We start from the raw sequence: 26,061 nt of genomic DNA, 5'->3' as shown, positions 1-26,061 counted from the left end.
CTGTATCTCACTTTTCTTCAGCTTGGACATTGCCCAGGTTTTTGTTAAGGTCACCAGTATTAAGGTCTCCCTGTGAACCAATTCAGTGGACAGTTTTTAGAACTCAATACAGTGCCTTTCTTAGCAAGACATAGTATATATATAGTGACCTTAGGAAAGTTACTTAGCTTCTCTAAATTATTTAGAAGGTGACGGTGGCACCTCCCTGGTAAGATTATAGCAGTGTTTAAATGAGATATTTTGTGGGAAGTGGGTGAACACAGTGATAAGCACTGAGCTACAGTGATAAGCAACAATAAATGCTAACCATTATTTGTATCAGTGTATTTTCCCCTTGGTTTCTGTGACTGTGTTTTCTAGTTTGTCTCCTACACCTTTGGGCCTTTTGCTCTTCTTCTGTGGTATCATGAAATGTTGGAATTTATTCCACAAATAATTTAGCAAGTGCATATCTCATACCAGGAAACCTTTCTTGGCTTTAGGTATGTATATGGCAGTGAATAAAATCAAATTGCTGTCCTCATGGAGCTACATTTTGGGATGGGAAATTATAAAAATTATACCAGGTGATGATTGATACATGTTAAATATAAATGTAGTATTAACATATAAATATAATATTATATTATAAACTATGCATCAAGTGGACATAAAACAGGCATTAATAAGTTTCCAAAAGCAGGGAAAGGAAGATAGGTGGATATTGCAATTTAGGATAGGTGCTCAGGGAAGTCCTCACTGATTGGCTGATATTTATTTATTTGTTTATTCTTTTTTAAAGTTTTTATTTAAATTCCAGTTAACATACAGTATAACATTAGTTTCAGGTATACAATATCGTGATTTCAGCACTTCCACTTATCACCCAGGGCTCACCACGACAGGTGTACTCCTTAATCCCCATTACCTGTTTTACCTGTCCCCCACCCCCCCTCCCTTCTGGGAACCATTCGTTCTCTGTAGTTAAGAATCTGTTTCTTGGTTTGTCTCTTTTTTTTCTTTGAGCCTTTATTTTCTTTCTTAAATTCCACATATAAGGGAGACTGTAAAGTTATTTGTCTTTCCCTGACTTATATTGCTTAGCGTTAATACTCTCTAGCTCCATCCATGTCATTGCAAATATTTTATTTTTATTTATTTATTTGAGGGATAGTGTGAGCAGGGGGAGGAGGAGAGGCAGAGGGAGAGGGAGAGAGAATCTGAAGCAGACTCCGTGTTAAGTGCAGAGCCTGGCTCTGGGTTCTTATCTCATGACCCCAAGATCATGACTTGAGAAGAAACCAAGAGTCAGACACTTAATCAGCCGAGCCACTCAGGCACCCCCATGTTGTTGTAAATGGCAAGATTTCGTTCATTTTTATGGCTGAATAATATTCCTGTGTGTGTGTGTGTGTGTGTGTGCGCCCACGTGCGTGTGTGTCCCTTATCCATTCATCAATTGACAGACACTTGGGCTGCTTCCATAATTTGGCTATTGTAGATAGTGTTGCTTTATGTATCGGGGCACATATATGCCTTTGAATTAGTACTTTTGTTTTCTTTGGGTAAATACCTACTAGTGCAATTGCTGGATCATAGGATAGTTCTATTTTTAACTTTTTGTGAAACTCCATACTGGTTTCCACAGTGGGCACTCTGGTTTGCATTCCCACTAAAAGTGCACAAGGGTCCCCCTTTCTCCACATCCTCACCAACAGCTGTTGTTTCTCGTGTTGTTGATTTTAGCCATTCTGACAGGTATGAACTGATATCTCATTATGGTTTTGATTTGCGTTTCCCTGATGATAAGTGATGTTGAGCATCTTTTCATGTGTCTGTTGGCCATCTGGATGTGTTCTTTGAAAAATATCTATTCGGATCTTCTGCTGATTGGCTGATATTCAACTAGAAACCTCAGGGAAGTGAGACAGTAATACATGTAGAAGATCTAGAGGAAGACCATTCCAGGTAAAGGAAGCAGCTGGTGCAAAGGCCCTGAAGTTTGGGAGTAGTTGGTATTTTTGAGGAACAGCAAAAAGCCAGTATGGCTGGAGTGGTGTGAGCCCAGGAGGAGGATAGTAGAGGTAGAGGTGAGGTTAGAGAAGTAGCTTAGAGTTAGGAGAGGGGCAGGGCAGATCATGTGGCCTTTTCCAGACACAGTAAGGACTTGGCTTTTACTCTGAGTGAAATTAGAAGCCATTGTAGGGTTTTGAGCAAAACAATGACATTAGTTTTAAAATAACCGCTGGGGTTTCTGGGTGGAGAATAGACTACTGAGGGGTGAGGGTAGAAGCAGAGAACAAGAGGAGAGGCTGTTTAAATCGTCCAGCATCCCTCGGGGTCTGTCCCAGACCTTGTTCCCTGCTCCTGCTCTCTCTCCTAGCCCATGCTTGGTACCAGATAATGTCTATGTGTCCACAGCTCCCAAACTGGACTCTCTGGCTCCTGCATCTCATCTGACTTCCAGCCTCCTTTATCAATCTCTCTGCTTCCATCTATACTTGGTGGCCCCTCAGTATGCCCAGGTACGCTGATAAAGTCAATTCATGTATAGGGATTTATAAAATGGAGGCCACACCAGGGGCCTGGTCCATGTCATGAATCTAAACCTTAACGTGGCTGGCACTAAGAAACATCTCACTGTCAAGAAAAACCAGTCATAAACCTACTCAGCTTTAGCTAGCTTACCTTGCCTCAAAACAGAGGACCCTGAAATGAAATCCTGGATCTCATTTCGGTTTCCACGTTATCTCTTCTAATGATCATTCGGTTTCCACGTTATCTCTTCTAACATTGGAGAGAACTCGCTCTCGCCCAAGATTCCTCAGGAAGAGTGCTCCACAGCTTGTGAGGTGCTGCACTCCTTCAGTCCATGAATGGTTTTCCCTCCAATAAAGGCATCGGGCTTGTTGCTAAATTGTTTTAGTTTTGTCACTCCTCCTTGCTCCTCCTTGCCCCCTGTGGCTCCTTTGAGGTCCTGCGTCTCAGTAAATGGCACCACCACCCAACCAGTTGCTCAGGATCCTCCTGGGAGCGTCCCTCCCTTCAGCATATCACATCCAGGCAACCCCAGGCCCATTGTTTCTGTCACACTATCAGCTCTCAGATGTTCTCTCAACACTGCACACTTCACCTCTTGCCTGCACTAGAGCAGTGGCTGCCTGGCTCCTTCCTCTGTATCTACTGGCCCCTCCAGCTGCAGAATGGTATTTTCCACAAAAAAGGTACAACTCTGTGAGGAGCAGAGGCAAAGCGTCTTTCTGCAAAGATGTGCCTTTCTCACAGTGGAGGAACTTAGTAACAGGGACACATAACGTCCAGACTGTTGTCATCTGGATTGTATCCCTGGGCTGCAGAGCTCCCCAAGGACAGTAGGCCTCCCACTCACATTTGCAACCTGAGATCAAGAGTCCATGTCCTACCGACTGAGCCAGCTGGGCACCCCTATTTGCATGACCAGAATGCTCCTTCACAGAACGAAGAATGCTTTTGCCCCACGTATGAATTGTAACATCTTCCCTTGGCCACAGGAAGCTTCAAAACCAGCTAATGGTCTGGTTTTGAATAAAAATAGTTTTGTCTACACACGCTACTTCTCAGAGCACCCCACTACATAATAGGGGCTTTTTTAATTAAAAAAGAGGGGGTAGGTTTGGTACCTATGCATGTTCACCTCTCTATTTAGTTATATCAGAAAGAAACCGATTCTTCAGTTCCACCCCAACTGCAACCAGAACGACCCAAAACAACCACAGATAATAATAACAGTCTGATCACATGACTCGCATGGTTAGAACTGATTCAGGGTTTCTGGTTGGCCTGGTGATATATTCTGGAGCCCCTTATCTGGCCTACCGGCCCCTGTATGGTCTGGTGCTGGCCTTCTCTTCAGCTCCATCTCTTGCTCTTTCCAGCTACCCTAGGATAGATCCCCCTTTCTCAAGTGGATAGACGGTCCCCAACTTCTGATGGTTCCACTCACGATTTTGTAACTTTGCGATGATGTGAAAGCAATAGGCATTCCTTAGAAACCATACTTTGGAATGTGCATTTCGATCATTGCCCTGGCTAGTAACGTGCAGTAGGACGCGCCGGCGACACGGGGGCAGCAGGAAGCGCCGCAGCTCCGCCCAGCCACGCGGTCTCCCACCCAGGGGCCCGCAGCCCCTCTGCGTCCCCTTCTCAGCACGGTCTTCCATAGGTTACACGAGGTGGCCAGCTCTCGCTACAAAGCAGGCTTTGCGTGGGGCGATCTTGGCCCGCTGCGGGCGCCCTGAGTGTTCTGAGCGCGCTTAAGGTAGGCGAGGCCAAGCTGTGATGTTCGGGGCGCAGGTGCACCGAGAGCCTGTTCGACTTAACAGTTACAGTGGGTTTGTGAGGACGTGACCCCATCATAGGTCCAGGGAGACGTGCACACCGCTCTCCCCTCGGCTGTCTTTCTCTGCTCCTTCTGCACCCACTTAAACTGGCCTTCCTTCAGGCTTCATCGTAACAGTCTCCGTATCAGGGAGTCCTTCCCAACCCGCAGCTCGGGTTGGGCCTCTCTGTCCTCTGCACCCCGTATTTCTTCCTCAGAGCCCTCCACTTGTCTCCCCAGATCAGTGCTTCGCTCCATCCAGCCGGCTTCCATTGGGGAGTCATTCCGCGGCTGTCCCCGTGCCCCCTGGCCAGAGCCTGACGTACAGCGCGCCCTCAGTAAGGATCAACGGACTGGTTTCTTCTGCTGTTGCTGTTAAGTCCTAGGGCGTCTCATGAAACGCAATGTCTTCCAAGTGAGGGTTGAAACTGAATTGCCACACTCATTATTCGGTGATCCATTTTATTAACAGGAGAGAGGCCCAGTGGTTGTAGGATCTGTACCTCTTTAAAAAAAAAATGGAAATAGATTTTTTTTTTTTTTAAGGGGAGAGGATGGTGAACTAAGAGAGCAGAACAGCTGAGGTAATCCTTTGGCTGTTAGATCAGCTTTTTCATGGGCTTCGTTTTATCCGGTCCTGCTTCGTTTTTTGTTTTTGTTTTTTTTTTTTTAATTTATTTATGATAGTCACAGAGAGAGAGAGAAAGGCAGAGACACAGGCAGAGGGAGAAGCAGGCTCCATGCACCAGGAGCCCGACGTCGGACTCGATCCCAGGTCTCCAGGATCGCGCCCTGGGCCAAAGGCAGGCGCCAAACCGCTGCGCCACCCAGGGAGCCCCTATCTGGTCCTGCTTCGTAAGGTGTGATGAGTTCACGTGCCTGCTCCAGTAGAATGAGGTTCTTCACAAGGTAGGCCTGAATGAACATTCGTACTGCGCTGTCCCTGAGTTGAGGGTTGAGGGGGGTCCGGGATGGTGAAGATAGATTCTTCACAAAGTCCCAAATCCCAAATGAAGTTCCTTTTGCCCCTCACCTGCTCCCCTCCCTCGAGCGAGGTTGCTGTTTGAGGCTACAAATACATCCTGCAAGGCTGGTTGCTGTGGTACCGGTGTATTTTATAATTTGGGTAGTAATGTCCATGAAATAAGAGACAGGTCTCCACTTTCCACTGCTGTAGGATGCACTCAAGTCCTGCCAAAAGTTTGTTATTGCTTTTTTCTCTTTTGAAAAGACTTATCTCCTGGTTAAGGACTTCCAACTTCCTCTTTAGAGACATGGCTCTTTTTCTTCAGGAAATGTGTGCTTCTACCAGGGTACAAATGAGATTCAAAATACCGAAGGAAGTCGGTTTGATTTGCTGAACGTACCCTTGGCAACTGAGAGAAGAAGGCTATCTGAGATTAGAACAGAATAATAACCAGGGCTGTCAGTGTACAACTTGGATTACAAAACAGCTCGAGGTTATGAGGTTATTTTGCCTGGAACTTTTTGGTTGTTTTCTTTTAAAAACACTGCCTAATTATGGAGGTGATGACATAAAGAAACAAAAGCAGCTCATTCCCTTTCCAGTTTCCATTCTACAGAAAGCGATTTAAGGGCAGACGTAGATTTTCAAAGTGATCCAGAAGAAAACAGAGGAATATTAAGGAAGAACAGCTGAGACTCTCGCCTTGTTCATTAAATGTGAGCAGAAAAGCACAAAAAGTCAGCCGGTGAATATTACTTGTTGGTCTGTCGAAAACTAATATGCCACTGGGCTCCTATGGATAGTAATCGTACGTGCCCTTTGAGCTGTTTTCATGGTAGTCTTAATAGGTCACACTCTGATCTACTTGCCTGTGCAATTCAGATTTACCATTTGGGGATCATTGAAGGATGATTTTTGTGTTTATATAAATTTGAGGCAATAGGTATGAAGCATCAGATTTCATTAGTATTCAGCAGCAAGTTTAAATGAAGATAAGTAGTTAACAAACTATATCAAATAAATATGAATTATTTATTCTCTCTGCCAAGCCCCAGTGTGGGGCTTGAACTCACGACCCTGAGATCAAGAGTCCATGTCCTACCGACTGAGCCAGCTGGGCACCCCTATTACACTGCATTTTTATTCAAATAATTACATTCAAAATAAAAGCCCTGGGCAGCCTGAGTGGCTCAGTGGTTTAGTGCTGCCTTCAGTCCAGGGCCTGATCCTGGAGACCTGGGATTGAGTCCCACGTCAGGCTCCCTGCATGTGAGCCTGCTTCTCTCTGCCTGTGTCTCTGCCTCTCTCTCTCTCTGTATGTGTCTCTCATGAATAAATAAATAAAATCTTAAAAAAAAAGAAAAAATAAAAGCACTGAGAAGATTGAGGAATTTTTCATCCCTGATTTATTAAGGTCAAACAACCAGATTTTAACTTGATTTCCACTTAAATATGTTCAAATTCATAGTTTCTTAAGTAAATGTCAATTATGTTGCCAAAATAGAAACCACTAATAATGCAGAGATCGAATAGTAGGAAATATACCCAAGGTTTTGAGAAGCTATTAAATCTAGGTTTATATAATACCATTATAAATATCAGCTTTGAACTTAATAATATAATATAACTTGGTTCTGTGTATTTTCTTTGAAAGCGTAGGGAAATGGGAAAGGGCTGGTGTGGGGTATCAGAGACTTGGGTTTAAATCAGTTGCTTTGACTGATGGTGACCCGCCCTGTGGGTCTCAGCACCACTGTCCTAGGATTGTGATAGGGATGCTTTGGGGGAGGGAGGTGAGAAAGTACATGGTGACCTGGACACCCAGCAGCTGCCCACAGTAACCGTGGAATCTCTGTCTTCCCTCACCTCCCACATCTTCCTCTGGCCTCCCGCTGATTAGCAAGTCACTTTACATATCTGTGTCTCAGTTTCTTCATTTTAAAAAAAGGAGGCTGGACTATACACTCTTGGAGGTTCTGAAAAATTCTGCAGTTCTGGGCTTTAAAAGTATAAATGCGTTTTTAAAAAATGGGTCCTACTTGGAAAAAATATGGGCACCATGCTTAGAATAATAACTTAGAAGAATGGGACGCCTGGCTGCGTCAGTTGGCTAAGGGTCCAACTCCTGGTTTCCATTCAGGTCATGATTTTAGGGTCACGAGATTGAGCCTTGAGTTGGGCTTGGTGTGGAGTCAGCTTGAAAGATTCTGTCCCTGTGCCCCTCCCCACATTCACACTGTCTCCCTCTCTCAAATGAATAAATAAATCTTAAAAAAAAAAAGGTATGACTGATACATAAGTGAAAATGTCTACAGACCATGAACTGTCTGTTCTTTATGCTAAAAATAAATTCTTCTGAGAGCCAAGTTAATTGAAAAATCCAGAAAGCACTGACAATTGCTTACATTCGTCTCAAAATGAGCAATGATATTCCATCTTCCACGGTCCTGAAATGAGTAAATGGAAGGATGTAAATATTTGTTGGAATGAGAGTAGAACAGAGAGAAGATCTGCTTTGTCTACTGGTGGGTGGTAACACATCTCTGGATCATTGTTTGCACTAAGCATTTAATAATCCCATCTGTTGAAAATGTATATTTGGAGGTACTTTGAAATTGCTGTAAGCTACCTAGAAATTGGCAGGGAGGTAATCCTGGAGAGATTCCATGCTCTGCAGTAGACCAAGAAATCCAATATAAATCAATATGTAATTATAAAATCCCATCTTTGGCCGGAGCTTGCTAGATATATTTATTTAGGCACAGTATAGACTTTTAACACTAGAATTCGGGACTGTGGAGTCTTTGCTAATCTCAGTTTCACGTCTTCAGGGATACTATTTATTTGACCTGAAAGACTCCCCATTTGACCAGTGGCAGAACTTTCTCCTGGGGCCCAGCTACTGTGGCATTGCCCCCCAGCCCTGGTAACTCCATGCTCTTCTTGTATCCTGAGTCTTCTTCGGTACATTACATCTCATTTCAAAAGTGAATCACTGAGGGACACCTGGATGGCCCAGGTGGTTAAGTGTCTGCCTTCGGCTCAGGTCATGATCCTGGGGTCCTCGGATGGAGCCCCTCATGGGGCTCCCTGCTTGGTGGAGAGTGTGCTTCTCCCTCTACTCCTCCTTCCTGCTTGTGATCTCTCTCTTATGCTCTCTCTCTCTCTCTCAAATAAATAAATAAAATCTTAAAAAAAAAAATCACTGAGTCTGATAAAAACTTGATGCTGCTTTTTCCTTCCTGTTACCTTTTTTGACAGTCCTGACCTTGTGTTTCATTCAGAGGAGGACCACTGCAGTTTGTTCTCACTTCTCCACGGTAGTGTCTGTTTTTCTTACTGCTGTTCTTGCCTTATAATCTTTAATAGCACGGGTTTCTCTTTTCTCCCATCATTCCTGTTTTTCTCCCCACGCTCTCACTTTCTGTCCATTTACCACCACGGCCTGCACACACGTTTTGCACAGAGGGATGGCGTACTGAGAGCTGTAGCTCCTCAGAAGAAGAGACTGGATATTTTGCAAGAGCTGTTAAAGACATTTAATGGATCATTACCCTTCTAGTGATCTCTTTTGGTGAAATTCTTTATGTAACTGTCTCTCTATGTGAAATTAAAGTAGGTGTTTAAGAGAGTACCTAACCAAAAGGACTGGTTTTCAACAGGAGAAATCAGGGTTTCATTTTCCCAGGGATGTGGAGTTTCTCTGTAGGTTTATTTATTTATTTTTTAAGATTTTTATTTATTTATTCATGAGAGGCATAGGCAGAAGGAGAAGCAGGCTCTATGCAGGGAGTCTGATGTGGGATTCTATCCCAGGTCTCCAGGATCAGGCCCTGGGCTGAAGACGGTGCTAAACCGCTGACCCACCTAGGCTGCCCCCTTTCACTTGGCTCCGCAGCAGCTGCTGCTCCTTGCCTCACAGCACATCTCCTTGTGCGTTTGTCAAATTATTATCACATAAATGGCTTATGGGCTAAATTGCACTCCTCTAAAATTCGCATGTCAAAGCTGCACCTGCATTGTGACCATATTTGATGATGGAGTTTTTGATGATGTGATGAAGTTAAAATGAGGCCTTTGGGTTGGGTCTAATCCAGTCTGGCAGGTGTCCTCCTAAGAAGAGGACAGAGTGTGCATGAGAAGAGGGGTGGCCGTCTGCAAGCTAAGGAAGGAGGCCTCAGAGGAGACCAGCCCTGCTGACACCATCGTCCTGGATGTCTGGCCTCCACAGCTGTGAGGAAAGGAATTTCCAGTCCTCCACTCTGTGGCATTTCGTGATGACCACCATAGCACACTACTGCACATGGTCACAGCTATAATCCACCTGAGGTTGGAGATAGCCACGGGATCAAACAGGAGACTCTAAGATATGGGATCCAGAAAACGGTGACACAGAGCTCAAGCAGGAGATCAACTCGTTCACAAGACCATCTGGAACACACATAACAGGCAACACATTTGAAACATTCTTTTCTATCAGAGCCCACTTTTGGGTTTGTGGCCTTCCCGGAAGTCAGGGCGGAAATTTCACCACAGACTCAGAACTGTAGAAGTGCAAGCAAACCCTGTAGTGTCCAGAGAGAGCTGCCTGTGGGCTGATGCTCTGAGTGTGTGATGTGTGGGGTTACCTTGCTAGTCACTGGCTCAGATCTAGGTAAGTGAGGACAAAACCGAGCCCTGCCTCGGTTAACAACAACCAGGTGGAGGTGAGTCAAGGCGTGCTGTTTAATAGCACGGGAGCACTGTCGCTATTCAGCTGCATTTTGGTTTCAGCTTTATGGAGTGAGCTTCAAAGAAGTCTTTAGAAGTACTTTGTACAGCAACTGAGTCTCTCCATGTATTTATTGGCCTCCACTTCAGTTCTCAAATTTTGACCTTCATAAAGCTCCAGTGACTTTTGGCTTGATTTGGTACATTAAAGAAGAAAAAAAGTGTTTTATGTACCCTGTTATGTGGACGTCTTTAAAATACATTCTTAAAAACTATCATTTCTGTTCTTTTTATTTCTGTTGAGTTGAAATGTATAATTCATGTATTGCATAGCCTACTTGGAATTCTCACTGAATCATCAGTAACAAAAAATATGACATAATTTTCAGAGCGGAATTGCACCTGAATTTTTAATTTTGATGTGAGATAGAGATCTACTGCAGTTTTACTTTTTTCCATGTGAACTACCATTTTTCTTTTCCCCAGTGATTGATAATAACTCTGCCTCTGTCACAGATTATGCTTCTAAATGTCCATGGGTCTCCTTCTGAGCTCTCTGCTCTTTGGTCTACATGCCTATTCTTGGTCACACTCACTGGATATCCATTGCTTGTAAAATGTTTTGATATCTGGTAAAGAGAACTTGCCTGGCTTGCCCTCACTCACCATATTTTCCCCCAAAGTTATAGGTTTTCTTCCATTGAATTTTAGAATAAGCTTGTCAAGTTTAGGAAAAACCCTTTTTGATTGGGTTCTGTTTCATTTATCAATTGATTTAGGGAAAATTGATATCTGGTCAATACTGCATCTTTCCCTCTATGAGCATAGAATACCTCAATATTGGTTTTAGGCTTTCTTTTATTGAATAATGAATTTTAAAACAGTAATGTACAATATATTCAAACCTGAGATATTTATGGAAGGATTTCCATTGCAAGAAATGTGCTGGGCTTTGATGGATTTTTTAAATGAGTAGGATGGTCTTCTATTTTAAAAAGATCACAGTCTAGTAGGGAGGAAGGGATTTGTTAGACAAATACACAATTTATTTAATATAAATTAGACTGTCAGGAGCATCTGGCTGGCTTAGTCGGTAGAGCACGCACCTCTTGATCTTAGGATTTTGAGTTCAAGCCCCATGTTGGGCGTGAAACCTACTTAAAAAAAAATTCCATTCCTCAGACCTAGTAGGCACATTTCAAGTGCTCATTGACCACATGTGGGCTAATGTCTACTGTACTGGACAATGCAGCTTTAGACAGTTATTGTGTAATTTGTCTTGTTATCTAAATGAGGGAAAATAGGGGTGCCTGGGTGGCTCAGTTTGGTTAAGCATCTGACTTGTGATTTCAGCTCAGGTTATGATCTCATGGTCATGGGATGGGATTGAGCTCTGTGTCAGGCTCTGTGCTCCGTGAGGACTCTGCTTAGGATTTTCTCTCCCACTCCCCCATTCTCTTTCTCTCTCTCTTAAATAAATATATGTTAAAAAAATAAATGAGGGAAAATATTAAAAGTGCAGTCAATTTTTAAAAAGATTTTAATTTTTAAAGTAATCTCTATATCCAACGTAAAGCCCAAACACAAGCTGAGATCAAGAGTCCCATTCTCCACTGACCTGACTGAGCCAGCTAGGTGCCCCTAAAGTTAGAGTCATTTAAATAGGGGTTTCTAGGTTGGGGTTTTATGAGTAATACATATTCTAATTGATAATTTGTATTCTGATTATATCTAAACATTCTGATAGTTTTGGATTGAAGAAAATTAAATTTCATTTCCAAAAGGATCAGATGAAAGTAATCAAGAATGGGAAGAGCTTCATATCTCAGCAGAACTGTCTAGAGAATAGTTTTGCAATTAGGAGAGTTGGGAGACTACAGTGAAATTTATGGATTTTCTGCCTCTTTTGGTGTTGCAGAAATTCAAAATTGAGCTTTAAAGCTATTTAGTCTCTTAGATCTTTTGTTTTTCAGCTTATTACCTCCAAGTGTCCCTTTTAGCGGTTGAAAGAAATATTGTTTTTAACTCCAAATGACCGAACCCTGCTAATATTTTGAAAAATCTACATGTTGCATTCCTGGTAACTTCTGATAATTCCTGTATATTTGGGTGTTAAGTGCATACTCATGTGAGCAGATGTGCCTGCCTGTTGAGTACTCTGTATACACCATGAAATTATATTGGATACTTCAAATCTTGTCCCTGGTATGGCAGTTTTCTCCTTTGTGAAAGACATTCCTTCCAATGGAAGAAGAAAAAACAATGGAATGTCAGAATTATTAACTGGGAGTGTATCAGCCACAGCTGATCTGGGATGAAGCAATGAGATATAATAGAACAATTCCTTTTGAACCTGTCAGCTGGGATGGCTGGTACCTCTAAATATTTGTAAGAAATACGACTTTCACTTCCAAAGTGATATAAAAATTGGTTTCTCAGTTTGTGAAACTTGAAATGCAAAACTGAAAATCTGGAAATGATTAAAAGAGAAAAGACAAGGAGCCTTAGATGGGGGATAAAGACATCATGATGTGATTTTGAATTCTAAAAGCCCTATTTGTTTCCTTTTTTTAGGGAAAGAACAGGACACAGAAGGATTAGGATATAGAAATCATCATCTTGGGGTTATTAGGAATGCTGGATGTTCATTAAACTGGGAGAAGCAGGGAAGGGTGGAGCAAAGGGTGGGGGCAGGTCACATTCATATCAGTTAAATGTTATGTGTGAGGAGACATAGAACCGTACAGTTTCCAGATGCAGTGACGTTCTTTCCCATTTGTCTTTTCAGTAGTGTTAGCATAGGCCTTTGGTTAAGAGAGAGTTTTTGTTTAATGGGTGCAATTAACCCCATTCTACACGGGAGGAAACCGAAGCCTATAAAGGTCAAATAAGTCATCAAGGATACACACCTAATAAGTGAATTTTGGAGTCAGATAAGCCTGGAATTTGAACTCTACTTTGCCAGTTAGTAGCTGGATACCCTTGGTCAGATCACTTAATCTCTTCAGAGATTCTGATTGCTACTCCGTAAAATGGGAAAATGATAGCGTCTATCATCATAGAAGCCGGGGTGGGAAAGGGGTTTGGCAGTAACTCAGAGTTGATATATTTCAAGTTCCTGGCTATGGATAGAGTAGGCTTAATAAATAATAGCTTTATCACTTGCTCACTCTCTACAGAATACTATAGAGATGCTGTAGGGAGACACAAAAGTATGGATAAAGGCAGGTTTTTTTTTTTCTTTAAAGATTTTATTTATTAGAGAGAGAGTGAGAGAGAGATCACATGAGTAGGGGCAGAAGGAGAGGGAGAGCAGGCTCCTGACTGAGCAGGGAGCCAGACATGGGGCTTGATCTCAGGACCCGGCCATCAGGACCTGAGCTGAAGGCAGATGCTTAACCCACTGAGCCACCCAGGCACCCCTAAAGATAGGTTTCTTATTAAGTAACAGACTCTTTGGCTTCTCTTGGTCATTTGCCCTGGACATCTGAGGGGTGGGGCAAGGTGGGACAGGAAGGGTCAACATTTGTAATACTTCATATTAGGTATTTTGCTAGGCTATGTCAGTCATGTTAGGTTTGCTTACCTCTGTAACAGAGAAACCCTATTTTATAAAATGAATGAAGATAATGGAAAAATGGCTCTGGTTAGCATTTTCATGCACAACACTTGAATTTCAGCAACAGATTACTCATGTTAATTGGGAAATAACTGCTACAATTTATCTATTCCAGTACTGATGACAATTGAGTTGTTTCCAGATAGGGACTATTACCACTATGAACATCATTGTCCTGGGGATTTGTGTCCTATAGGGTCTATACTGAAGAGTGGAGTGGCTGGGCCAACGGGCATGCATAGCTTCAACTTGAGGAGATAATCTAAATTGTGCTTCCAAGGGCTTGTACCTGTTTATGTTCTTGCCTCCATTGTGTGAGAGTTCCTGCTTATTCTATATCATTGCCAGCACTGAGCATCATAATACTTTATAATTTTTGTCAACCTGGGTTTTTTTTTTTTGATACAATATCATTGCATGAACATTGCCCTGTATGATTACAAATTCTAAGTATAATCTTCAATATATGTAAATATTTTTGTATGTCTCATAATGTATATAACCAGACTCTATTTGCATGAACAACTGTTTCATAAACAACCCTTTAGATTGTTTCACAATTTTCAGAATGATCAAACACTGTGATGGACACTCTGTCTATAAAATTTTTCCTATATTGTATTATTTCTTTAGGGTAGATTTTTCTTTTTTTTTTATTTTAAAGGTTTATTTATTTATTTGAGAGAGAGCGCAGGGGGAGAAGGAGAGAATCTCAAGCTGACTCCCTGCTGAGACGGAGCCTGATGCAGGGTTCCATCCCATGACCCTGAGATCATGATCTGAGCCCAAATCAAGAGTCAGACACTTAACCAACTGAGCCACCCAGGCACCCCTCTATATGGTAGATTTCTAGAGTAGAATTATTTGGTCACAGTTTACAGGTAAAAAGAAACTGTGGGAGCAGTTGCCTTGGGGATGGAGGGAATTGAAGATCAGGGTCAAGAGAGGAAGTCTGTCCTAGGTCCTGCCCGTTTGCATTCCCAGGTGGTAGCAATAGCAGCTGCAGAAGCTGAGGGGAGGAGGTAAAAGTCAGGGCCCAGAGCTTTGCCCAGAGGCTCCTCCTTTCTTCGTAGTTCTATTACCAAAGTTTTGTGATAATGAGGTATGGAATCAGAAAGCAGCCTTTTCCAAGATAACAGCGTAAATCTCCGAAGTCTTACTGGTAGGGGGAAAAAGATAACACATGAAGCCAGATTTCAGGTCTTGTTTTGTTTTCTGCAGACACTGATCGAGCTCGTATTTGGAAGTGCTTTAGATGATTGCTTCCTTTAATCCTCAGCAGTCAGGTGATGTGGGTCCTGTGATCGTCCTCAGCTTATGAACCAGAGAACCAAGGTTTTGTAGCTGGTAGGTGGCGGCACCAGAATTGGAATCCAGGATACCGTCCCGCGTCCCCACAACAGCACGGGACTGTCTATACTTAAGTGTGTGTGTGAGTGATCCAAGCAGCAGAGACTGTCAATACTGGGAGAAGGGAGAAGTGTGTGTGGACCGGTTCCGTGGGGTGGGGGTGGGGGCGGCCCTGAAGGCTTCAGCAGGCAGCTTCCTTTTATTTTTTAGAACCATGACTCGGGCAGTTGTTAGACATCACATCAGATTTTTCTGGCAGTTTCACCTCCCACCATCCTTATCTTGCAGAGTGAACTGATAAAACACCAAGCAAATTCATGGACACTGTGTTCCTGAGGTGTGGCTAGCTCATCCTTCAGATTCAGTATGTGCTTAATGAAAAAATTCTCCTGGGCTGGCCATGCATAGAACGGAGTCGGCTCTTAGAGATTTCCAGAGAGCCACTTCCCCTGAGATCAGGGGAAGTAGGAGCCCTGAGCATCATAACTCCAGTAAATGACTTAACTGAATGGAACACTTTGTGCCTCATGCAAAGTAGGGCATTTTCTGTCATTGTTGTGGACTTCTGGAAAAATGCAGTAGCAGACAGCCAAGAGTCATCTGCAGTTCCTCAGATGGTGAAAAACCCTTTCCTCGTGAATGGTAGGGTCAAGAGGTTAGAAGTAACAAAGGCTTCATGTGAAAAATCTGTGCATACGTGATAAAAAAATGAAGATTCAAACCAACATGGGAACTGTACAACAAAACCACACACATTTGTGGAATCCTCAATTTAAAATGTGTATTTTTAGTAAACAACTGAGTATGTAATGAACCTCAACCAAATCTGTGAACTGTAATATATTCTTCCAACCAAATCAGGACTTCATTGGCAGTCATTTCTCCAACAAAAACCTTATAGAATCACTGCTTTGTGCTAGTGTAGTGGTGGCCAAGGATAAAGGACACTGTCGTTGGCCCTCGAGCTCTCCATACCTGACTTGAGCTTCAGACAGTCTATGCTGTGGCCAGGTCCTGATGCCAGTGGTCTCATTAATGAGCACCACATGCAGTCTCTCCTTTGTGCTTCAGTTTCTACAGCTGGTTCCCTTCTGTGATGTAACAAGGGGCCAGAATCTAGAACTCTGTTCCATAGATGGTTTCTCCAGAGAAAAAAATCCCTACACCACTCACTCCTGCTTGTTCCTCCCTCCAAAACCCCAAGTTTCTCCTGTGAAAGTTACCACAGTTGCACCAATTTAGATTTTGAAGATAATTTTTTGTTTTTAATTTTATTTTTTAAAGATTTAGTTTTTTATTTTATTTTAAAGATGTTTTATTTATTCTTTTGAGAGAGAGAGAAACGGAGACAGAGCCCCCCAGGAGGGGGAGAGGCAGAGGGAGAGCAGACTCTCTCCTTTCCCCCTGCTGAGCTGGAAGCCTGGCATGGGGCTCAGTCCCAAGACCTGGAGATCATGACCTGAGCTGAAGGCAGATCTGTAACTGACTGAGCCATCCAGGCACCTCAAGATTTAATTATTTTAGAGAGGGAGTACAAGAGAGGGGAGGAGGAGAGGGAGAGAATCTCAAGACTCTCCACTGTGCACAGAGCCTGACATGGGTTCCATCCCAGGACCCTAGATCATGACCAGAGCCCAGATCAAAAGCCAGACTCCCAACTGACTGAACCATCCATGTGCGCCATCCCCCCTGCCGTGTCACTCTTTTATAACCACATCCATAGTGCCCCCCTCCCCTCCTAGCTCCCCATTTTTGGCAACCACCAATTTCTCCAACATTTCTATAATTTTGTCACTTCAAGAATGCTACATAAATGGAATCAAAGTATTATAACTTTGGGGGATTGGTTTTTTACTCAGCATAGTTCTTTTGATACTTACCTAGGTCATTGTCTAGCAGTAGCCTGTTCCTTTTTTACTGTTGAGCCATAGTCCATAGAACAGATCCCCCACACAGTCTTAACTGTTCACCTGTTGAAAAACACCTGAGCTGTTTCCAGTTGGGGCATTTTTTTTTAAGATTTTATTTATTCATGAGAGACACAGAGAGGGAGGCAGAGACATAGGCAGAAGGAGAAGCAGGCTCCCACCCCCCCACCCCCACACCCCCACGGGGGGACTCATCCCAGAACTCTCTGGGATCACAACCTGAGCCAAAGGCAGATGCCACCACTGAGCCACCCAGGTGCCCCAAGTTTAGGACTTTTATGAGGAAAGCTAACATGAACATTCATATACAGGGTTTTGTGTAAACATTTACTTTATTTTCTCTGTGATAAATACCTAAGTGCAGTTTCTGGATCTTACGGTATTTGCATGCTTTTGTTTTATTTTGTTTTTCTTAATCTCTGCACTCCACATGAAGCTTGAACTCACAACCTTGAGATCAAGTGTCTCATGGTCTTCCAACTGAGCCAGCCAGGTATCCCTGCCTGTTTAGTTTTATAGGAGAATGCCAGACTGTTTTCCAGAGAGGCTGTACCATTTTACATTCCTGCCAGCATATATGAAATTTCTACTTTTTCTGTGTCCTTGCCAGTATTTAGTGCCATCACTGTATTTTAACCATTCTGATAAGCTATAGAGAGGTTTTTTTTTTTTCCTAGAGAGGTATTTTGTAGTTTCCATTTGCATTTCCCTGATGGCTAATGATGTTGAATGACTTTTCCTATGTTTATTTGCCATCTATACATCTTTTATGAAATGTCTTTTGACTATTTTTAGTTGGATTTTTTTTAACTGTTGAGTTTTGAGAGTTCTTGATGAATTCTAGATACTAATCAACTAATTTGTGGGCTATGTGGTTTTGCAAATATTTTCTCTGCATTTGTATCTTTTCATTCTCTTAAGAAAAACAAAGCAAAAGCTTTTCATTTTGATGAGGTAAAATGTATTTTTTGGACTTCTTAATGTAGCCTCAAGTCTGTTGGGAAGACAGAGACCAATTTCTAGAACAGTTGAAGCCTCCCAGTAGAACCTTCTTTAAGATTCATTGCTTTTGAGAAGTCACTAGCATGAAATTGTCACATTTGCTGAAAAAAGGAAAATTAGAAGGCAAGTTCCCCAGCCTGTAGAGCTTGAATTGAGTCTTTCTGATTTCCTGTTTTTTATGAAAATCTTCTGTGCCAGATGGTTGCTAATGCTAAACGTATAGCAATGATTGTTTTCTTATAGTCATATAGAACATGCTATGTTAGAAATTAAGTAAAAATGTTACAAGGAGTCATTTCCAGGGGTGTCTGGCTGGCTCACTTGGTGGATGGAGCATGTGACTTTTGATCTCAGGGTTATGAGTCCCACGTTGGGTGTAGAGATTACTTAAAAATAAAATCTTAAAAAAAAAGAGTGGTCCTTTCTGGTTGGAAATGCATCAGGCCTGGAAGCTTCTGATCCTTAACATAAACATATGTATGTGTGTGTACATAAGCACACACACACACACACACACACACATACAGATATGATCGCATGTATTCACTCAAACTAGTTGTATAAATTTTTAAATACTGGTGTATTCTTTCCCCTCTGTCCTTAAATCCTCAGGAAAAAAAAAAAAGCTTACTGTACTTTTTGTCTTATGAATGTTTCTCCCAGAGGGAACACTTACCCATACTATTAAATCAAAATGGAATATGAAAGGAAATACATTTTCCTTTACTTTGTAAGAGGCTTACATTTTTATCCCTTTATAAAGTCAGACTTATTTTATGTCTGTTTCCTTCTTCCTGCTGTAATGACATGGTAAACCTGTAACACCCAAGGAGGTGAGGTCCTTGAGGAGCCACTGCCCTCCTTTGCCCTACTACTGAACCAGGGACATAGCTATCTTTATATCTATAGCAACTTTTTTTTTTTTTTTTTTTTTTTTTACTATCTCCCTGTCTAGATGGATTCAGGATTGGACCATGTCTTACTCATTTTTGTATTCCCAGCCCCAAGAACAGATAGCATCTGTCACACCAATAACACTCAGTAAGTCACTGGAGAAATTAGAAATTTCAGTAACTAGTCAGTATCTGAAAATTGGTAACATTCATTATTCAGCAAATTTCATTCTTGTATATTATTCATTGCAACCCCTTTTGAGGGCAGAAGCTACGTTCTGCTTATGTCTTACTCATTTTTTAAACCTCAATATTTGGAAAATAAGTAGACATTTAATGAATGTTGAGTTTATCCATCATTCAGTAAGTATGTATTGAGTACGTGATACTATGTTAGGGACCATCAGGAAAATACATATTTACCTAAGAGGCATAGTCCTTTCCTTCAGGTAACCTGTAATCTAGTGGAGGAAGAGTACACATATAAATTATCACATAAAATATTTAAATAACATGATAAGATATCATAACTTTTGTGTTAAAATGGGAAATCCAGACTAAGCTAAGATTAATAGCCCACAGGAAGTCATCTGGAATAGACTGCCCAAGAAAGGCTGTCCAGCTTGTGACCTGATTAAACTCCCTGCTCTCACCAGAGTTCTCTGCTTACTCTCCTCTATTCATGCTACCCACACTTGTTGCCTTCTCTTGAGACGTCACTCTTCTGTTTGTCTTCTTTCTAGTCATAGCCAGCATTGAATGCTGTGTGAGTCAGGATTCTTGAAACTGGCTTAAGCAAAATAAGCAATACATTTCTTCATGTAACTGGAAAGGAGGTCTAGCCATGTCTGGTGTGATGGATCTACCACCATAATGGTACCCAGCAATTTCTCGCTTATCTATTGTGCATACCACACAGGTAGATACTGTTTCCCCTTTCTGAGCTGGGCTGCCCCCCCTTTTTTTTAGAGAGAGAGAGAGAGAGTGACAGAGACCATGTATCTGAGTGGGGAGGGATGAGGGGCAGAGGGAAAGGGAGAGAAAGAATCTTAAGCAGGCTCCATACTTAGCACAGAATCCAATGCAGGGCTCGATCTCACGATAACAACGCTGAGATCATGACCTGAGCTGAAACCAAGAGTCAGATGCTTAACTGACTGAACCACCCAGGCTTCCCTGGGGCTGGACCTTTGACCGATTTTAACCATTACAGTGTGACAGAAGTGATACGTGCCAGGCTGGGCCTTAGGTTTGGTAGCTTTTATTTTTGCCCTCTTGGAAGCCAGGCACCCTGTGAAGAAGTCCGGCTACCCTGACTGAAAGAGGGGAACCCTGGAGAATGAGAGACTATACAATATAAAAATAAAAAAATAAAAGGAAACCCAGAGACCTGGCCAGCCCAGGCATTCCAGTCTCCCCTGAATGAGTGAAGCCATCCTGGACTCTCCAGCCCCAGGCAGCAGCCCAGGGAGCAGAGAAAAGCCACGCCCCTTGGAGGCCTGCTCAGATTGTAAAATCATAGGCAAGTGAATGGGATTGTTGTAAGCTAATATACTGTAGGGTGATTTGTCATGCAGAAACAGATAATGGGAAGAGCTGGATCTAGTCCTCTAATAATTCAGTAAAAACTCTTTTCTCCTTTCATGGCTCTGCTTTCTTCACAGGGGCTTTGTGTGGTGGCCAGGATGCCTACCACTGCAGCAGCTTACATTCCACCAGCAGGTTTAGCAGTGCCTACAGCAAGGGCACAGCTCTTTCCCAGCAGTTGCAGCAAGCCTCAGTGGTGGTTCCTCTGGGCTGTGACTGGGGCAGGTGCCTGTCCTTGCACAAGCCACATCGACTCCCTCTGATTAGTCAAGGCTGGGATGGCGTACCTCTTCCCCTAGGCAGATATGGGGTGTGGTCCACCTTACCTAAGCCACCTGCTTGGAGGGTGGCTGTCTGATAGGGCCCAAAAGAAAAATCCAGCCACTGTTTTGAGAATAAAAGCCTGCATGCTCAGCAGGCATAAATGACAAATATGTATTATAGAAGTCAGGTGTAATCCTACCTCTTTTATAAAGCCTTTTCATGTCATTCCAGGGATCCCTGGGTGGCACAGCGGTTTGGTGTCTGCCTTTGGCCCAGGGCATGATCCTGGAGTCCCGGGATCGAGTCCCGCGTCGGGCTCCCAGCCTGGAGCCTGCTTCTCCTCTGCCTGTGTCTCTGCCCTCTCCCCTCTCTATGTCTATCATGAATAAAAAAATTTAAAAAAAGCCTTTTCATGTCATTCCAAACTTTAAACTATTGCAGCTCAAATGGCCCAACCTACTTCTTTGGTGCTTATTAGTGTATGATCTGTTTACTGGTCTGCTTATACTTCAGAAGTAAATTCTTATTTTACACCTTAGATTTTATACCTTTGTATTCCTTATTGATGTGGCTGCATGTATAACTTTAAATGTGTGATTTTTTTGTTTGTTTTTTTCAGAGGTTTTTAGGGGGAGGATCAGAGGCACAGACAGTTCTTACCTTGACAGGAGACATTTGCGTTTTCTCTCCCTCTCAGGGATGGACACAATCCCAGAGGGATTGTCTCCAGAGGTATGGATAGGGTCTACTTGGGTCCTGCTTCCCAGTAAGAGAGCCAAGTGGTGATCAGCACTGCTTGTTTTCTTTCTGGGGGAAGTTTGTGCTTTTGGGGGAAGTTTGTGCTTGTGCTATTTAATTTATGTTTTTTTTTTTTTAAAGATTTGTTTATTTATTTATTCAGAGAGAGAGAGAGAGAGAGACAGAGACATGCAGAGGGAGAAGCGGGGTTCCATGCAGGGAGCCCAACATGGGACTCGATCCAGGGTCTCCAGGATCACACCTCAGGCTGCAGGCAGTGCTAAGCTGCTGCACCACCAGGGCTGCCCTAATTTATGTTTTTAAAAACATTTTTTGGGGGTGCCTGGGTGGCTCAGTTGGTTTTAACCAACTAGGTATGCCTTTAGGTATGCCTTCAGCATGGGTCATGATCCCAGAGTCCTGAGATCAAGTCCTGTGTCTGGCTCCCTGCTCAGCGGGGAGTCTGCGGCTCCTCTGCTCCTTCCCCCTGCTTGTGAATGCTCTCCCTCTCTCAAATAAATAAAATCTTTAAAAATAAATAAATAAAAGTAAAAACATTATTTTGTATAGATGTCCCATAGAACAGCTTTTGGTTAACTAGTTTATGAAATAAATAATCTAAAAAAGGAAATCCTCTGCTAATTGAAATTTAAGTGAGTCTAATGAAGTTTTAATTCATCCTTCTCATGGAGGGTCAGGTCACCATTTCCAGGATGGAGTCCTAAGAAAATGGAGTCCCACGTCGGGCTCCCTGCATGGAGCCCGCTTCACCCTCTGCATGTCTCTGTCTCTCTCTATCTCTCTCTGAATAAATAAATAAATAAATAAATAAATAAATCTTTAAAAAAAAAAAACATAAATAGCACAAGCACAAATTTCCCCCAAAAGAAAGAAAACAAGCAGTGCTGATCACCACTTGGCTCTCTTACTGGGAAGCAGGACCCAAGTGGACCCTATCCATACCTCTGGAGACAATGTGCCTGTTAACACACCTTCCAAAGCCCAGCCTTAGTTTGTCAGAGACTTCACTTAGGTGTGGCCTCCCTAAAGTTGTTTACACGCATATTATGCACACCTGAGTAGTATACTTGCTATAGCCTCAAATAGCTGGGGGAAAAATTGGTGTTAGGTAAATGAGGGGGAAAACCCAGAAATGAACTCCCATCGATTTTCAGAATGGCTCTTTGTGAGATTAAGTTGACATAATGACTTAATAGTAACAGACTATCTTGCTTTTATATCAAGCTTTAAATTTTTTTTTTAATTTTTTTTTATTTATTTATGATAGTCACAGAGAGAGAGAGAGAGGCAGAAACACAGGCGGAGGGAGAAGCAGGCTCCATGCACCGGGAGCCTGATGTGGGATTCGATCCCGGGTCTCCAGGATCGCGCCCTGGGCCAAAGGCAGGCGCCAAACCGCTGCGCCACCCAGGGATCCCTATATCAAGCTTTAATACTTATAAATGTGCTATTATATTTGTTTAATTGAACAGATATCCCAACTGGTGACACAAATATCAGGATAAAGAATGCTATTATCACATCTGTCCCTTAAATCTTTGTGGCCTTTAAATTTTTTAATTATTTGGAAACATTTTTTCTGTGTGTAAATGAATACACATCCAGAGTACCAGTGGTCATTTGTTAAATAGAGCCTTTTTTATACTCTCATACCACTTTCTGGCTGAATTGTTTATTCCCCCCGACCAGAGATAAATAATACTGTCCTGAAATTTGTGTTTTTTGAGCTCTTGCTTTTCTTAGTAGTTTCAGTTATAAATCTTTGTTCTCATAAAAATGACATTTATTCTTCACATTTTTTAGCTTTATACAAATAGAATCTTATTTCATATGCTTTCATGTGACTTGGGTTTTTTGTTTGTTTCTTAGTAATTGATTGTGAAATTCATCCATACTGATTCTTTTCATTCAAGTTCTGTTTGTGGCTTATCTTTATTTTATTATTATTTCTTTTCATAAGCAGACTTTTAAATGTTTTAGTGTAAGTTAGATCTTTCTGGTTTATGCTTTTTTGTGACCTGCTTTTTATAACTTGAGATCATTGTCATATTATCCCATTTTCTTCTGGCAATTTTATTTATTTTTTATTTTTTAAAAGATTTTATTTATTTATTCATGAGAGACAGAAAGAGAGAGAGGCAGAGGCACAGGCAGAGGGAGAAGCAGGCTCCGATGCAGGAGGACTTGATCCTGGGACTCCAGGATCATGCCCTGGGCCAAAGGCAGGCGCTAAACTGCTGAGCCACCCAGGTGTCCCTCTGGCAATTTTAAAAGCCGTGTTTTTCTCTACTTTAGGTCTTTAACGTACCTAGTATTGATTTTTGTGTATGCTGTGAGGTAGGGATTTTTTTTTTTTTCCAAGTAAAAGGCAGAGCATGTCATTCCATTACTTTGCTTAAAATTTTCTAAATCTTCCAATGTGCCTCGGAATTGAAGTCAAAGTTCTTAAAATGGCCTAAATCATTTGTCCTCTATGATCAGGCATCTGAAATGTGTCTGACTTCATCTACTGTCTTTCCAGTGAAGACTGGCCTCCTCACTTTCTTGGGGGGAACAGCCAGAAGGGGAATGAACTATGTTCCTGGTTCAGGGCCTTTGTACTTACTGTTCTTCCATCTGAAATTTTCACTTATCTATATTATTGGCTCTCTTAATTCTCAGGTCTCTGCTCATATGTCACCTTATCACGCAGGCCCTCTCTGGCCACCCTAGCTAAATTCACTGACACACACACATATGCATGCACACACACACTTGAGATCTCTCTTCTCTGCTTTCGACAAACTTGCCTACAAAAACTCTGAACCTGGTAGAGTTGTGTATTCTACTGTTTTCAACTGTTGATTTCATTTCTTGAATGGTTTTAGGACTACATGAGATTTTCTATTTCGTCTTAAGTTTTAATAAGTTCACCCGCTTTATTTAAAAATATTTTTTAAGGAGGGCTTGGGTGGCTCATTGATTGAGCATCTGCCTTTGGCTCAGGTTGTGGTCCCAGGGTCCTGGGATCAAGTCCTGCATTGGGCTCCCCATAGGAAAGCCTGCTTCTCTGTCTGCCTATGTCTCTGCCTCTCTTTCTGTGTGTCTCTCAGGAATAAATAAAATCTTTAAAATATATATATATTCTTTTCAATTTTACTTTTCAAATAGTTTATGCACACAATGAAAGCATTCAAGTTTAAAAAGCATATAGAGTGAAAAGTTAATCTCCTATGCCTTCCTTCTAGTTACCTAGGTAGGCATGCGGCTTCCATTTTATCCCAAATTTATTTATTTATTTTTAAAAGTTTTAAAGATTTTATTTTTAACTAATCTCTGCACCCAACATGGGGCTGGAACTTACTACTTTCAGATCAAGAGTCACATGCTCTACTGACTAAGCAAGCCAGGCACCCCCATCCCAGGTTTAAATATAATAACACACGAGCGAGGTCAGTTTGGTTCAACCACCTGGCAGGAACTGTTCTGTTCACCTTTGGTATTCAAGTCTCTCTGTGGGAATTCTCCTGTCAGTCTTCCCTGATCTCAGCAGAGCCCATGTTTTCTAGATAAACACAGACACCTATCTTTACAGTCTAGCGGCTTTTCTTTGGCTCTGTAGGGACATCCACTCCTTAATGTTACTTTTAGCTGCATCTACTTTACAGTCCAGTGGCTTTTCTTTGGCTCTGTGGGGATATCCACTCCTTTATGTTACTTTTAGCTGCATCTAGGAGTCCCTAGCGAATTTCTCCTTGGTCATTGGCTTTCCCTGACTTTATGGGAATGGTTCTAACTGCTTTGCTCGCTTATGACTGTGACACCTCTCCCCAAGCGTCAGGTTTGGACTCAGGAGGGCTGCTCATGGGAGTAATTTGTTGATCAGATTGTTCACAGGTATAAATTGAAGCACCTACTATGTGGCCTCTCTCCTGCCATCAGTTTGTCAATTTCCTTCATTTTTTGTTTATCCTCTTAGAAAAATACGGTATGTATATATAAGCGTACACATGTATTGTTTTTACGTAGATGGTGGGATACAATATATGTTATTCTGTACTTTTTTCTCTTAGCCATGTATGCTAGAGAGAGCTCTGTAGCTATAAAGAGCTGCTTCATTCTCTTACAGTTAATACTCTACTAGCTGGATGTATCATATTTTACTCAGTCTCCCTCAGAAAAACATTTAGGTGGCTCTCTTTTTGCAGCGGTCTTCTAACCAGTGTCCTTTATACATCTTTAGTCAGTGTTTCACACAGCTATCGGATAGATCTCCTTCAGCTTCCCACCTGATACTGTCATTTCCCCAGTTCGGAAACCTCCAGCAGCTGCCCAGCACTCGCAGAATAAGGCTGAACCTCCTCTCCTTGAAAGTAGAGCCAAGGACCACATGGTCCCCTTGTGTCCTCCTGTTCCTCAAGACACCCCCTGAACTGGTGATTTGAGATGTTCCAAACCGACCTTTGTTTTTATGCTCAGTATTTTTCTTCTGCCTGCAACACCTTCCCCCTCAACCCTTTGAAGAGGAGAATCATATGCTGCTCCCTTCCTACTAGGCTTGCTGTTACCTGGCCCTCTAGCTTGAGTTCTCTTTGGAGCAGCTGCAATTTTAGCATTTTAACTCAGTCTCCCACTAGCACACCCTTCAAAACCAGACCAGGTGTTCT

The 26,061-nt window shown here is 42.3% G+C and overlaps 1 protein-coding gene across 18 annotated transcripts in view; it reads left to right on the top strand.

Moving 5' to 3' along the window:
* The window catches only part of TMCC3 (transmembrane and coiled-coil domain family 3), a 254,360-nt gene that overhangs the window by 157,217 nt on the left and 71,082 nt on the right, over window positions 1-26,061 (top strand). The window lies entirely within an intron of this gene.

Source organism: Vulpes vulpes, chromosome 10, assembly GCF_048418805.1.
Source record: "Vulpes vulpes isolate BD-2025 chromosome 10, VulVul3, whole genome shotgun sequence".
NCBI lineage: Eukaryota > Metazoa > Chordata > Mammalia > Carnivora > Canidae > Vulpes > Vulpes vulpes.
Note: the sequence above shows the minus strand (reverse complement) of the source record. Positions and strands in the feature narration are given on the sequence as shown.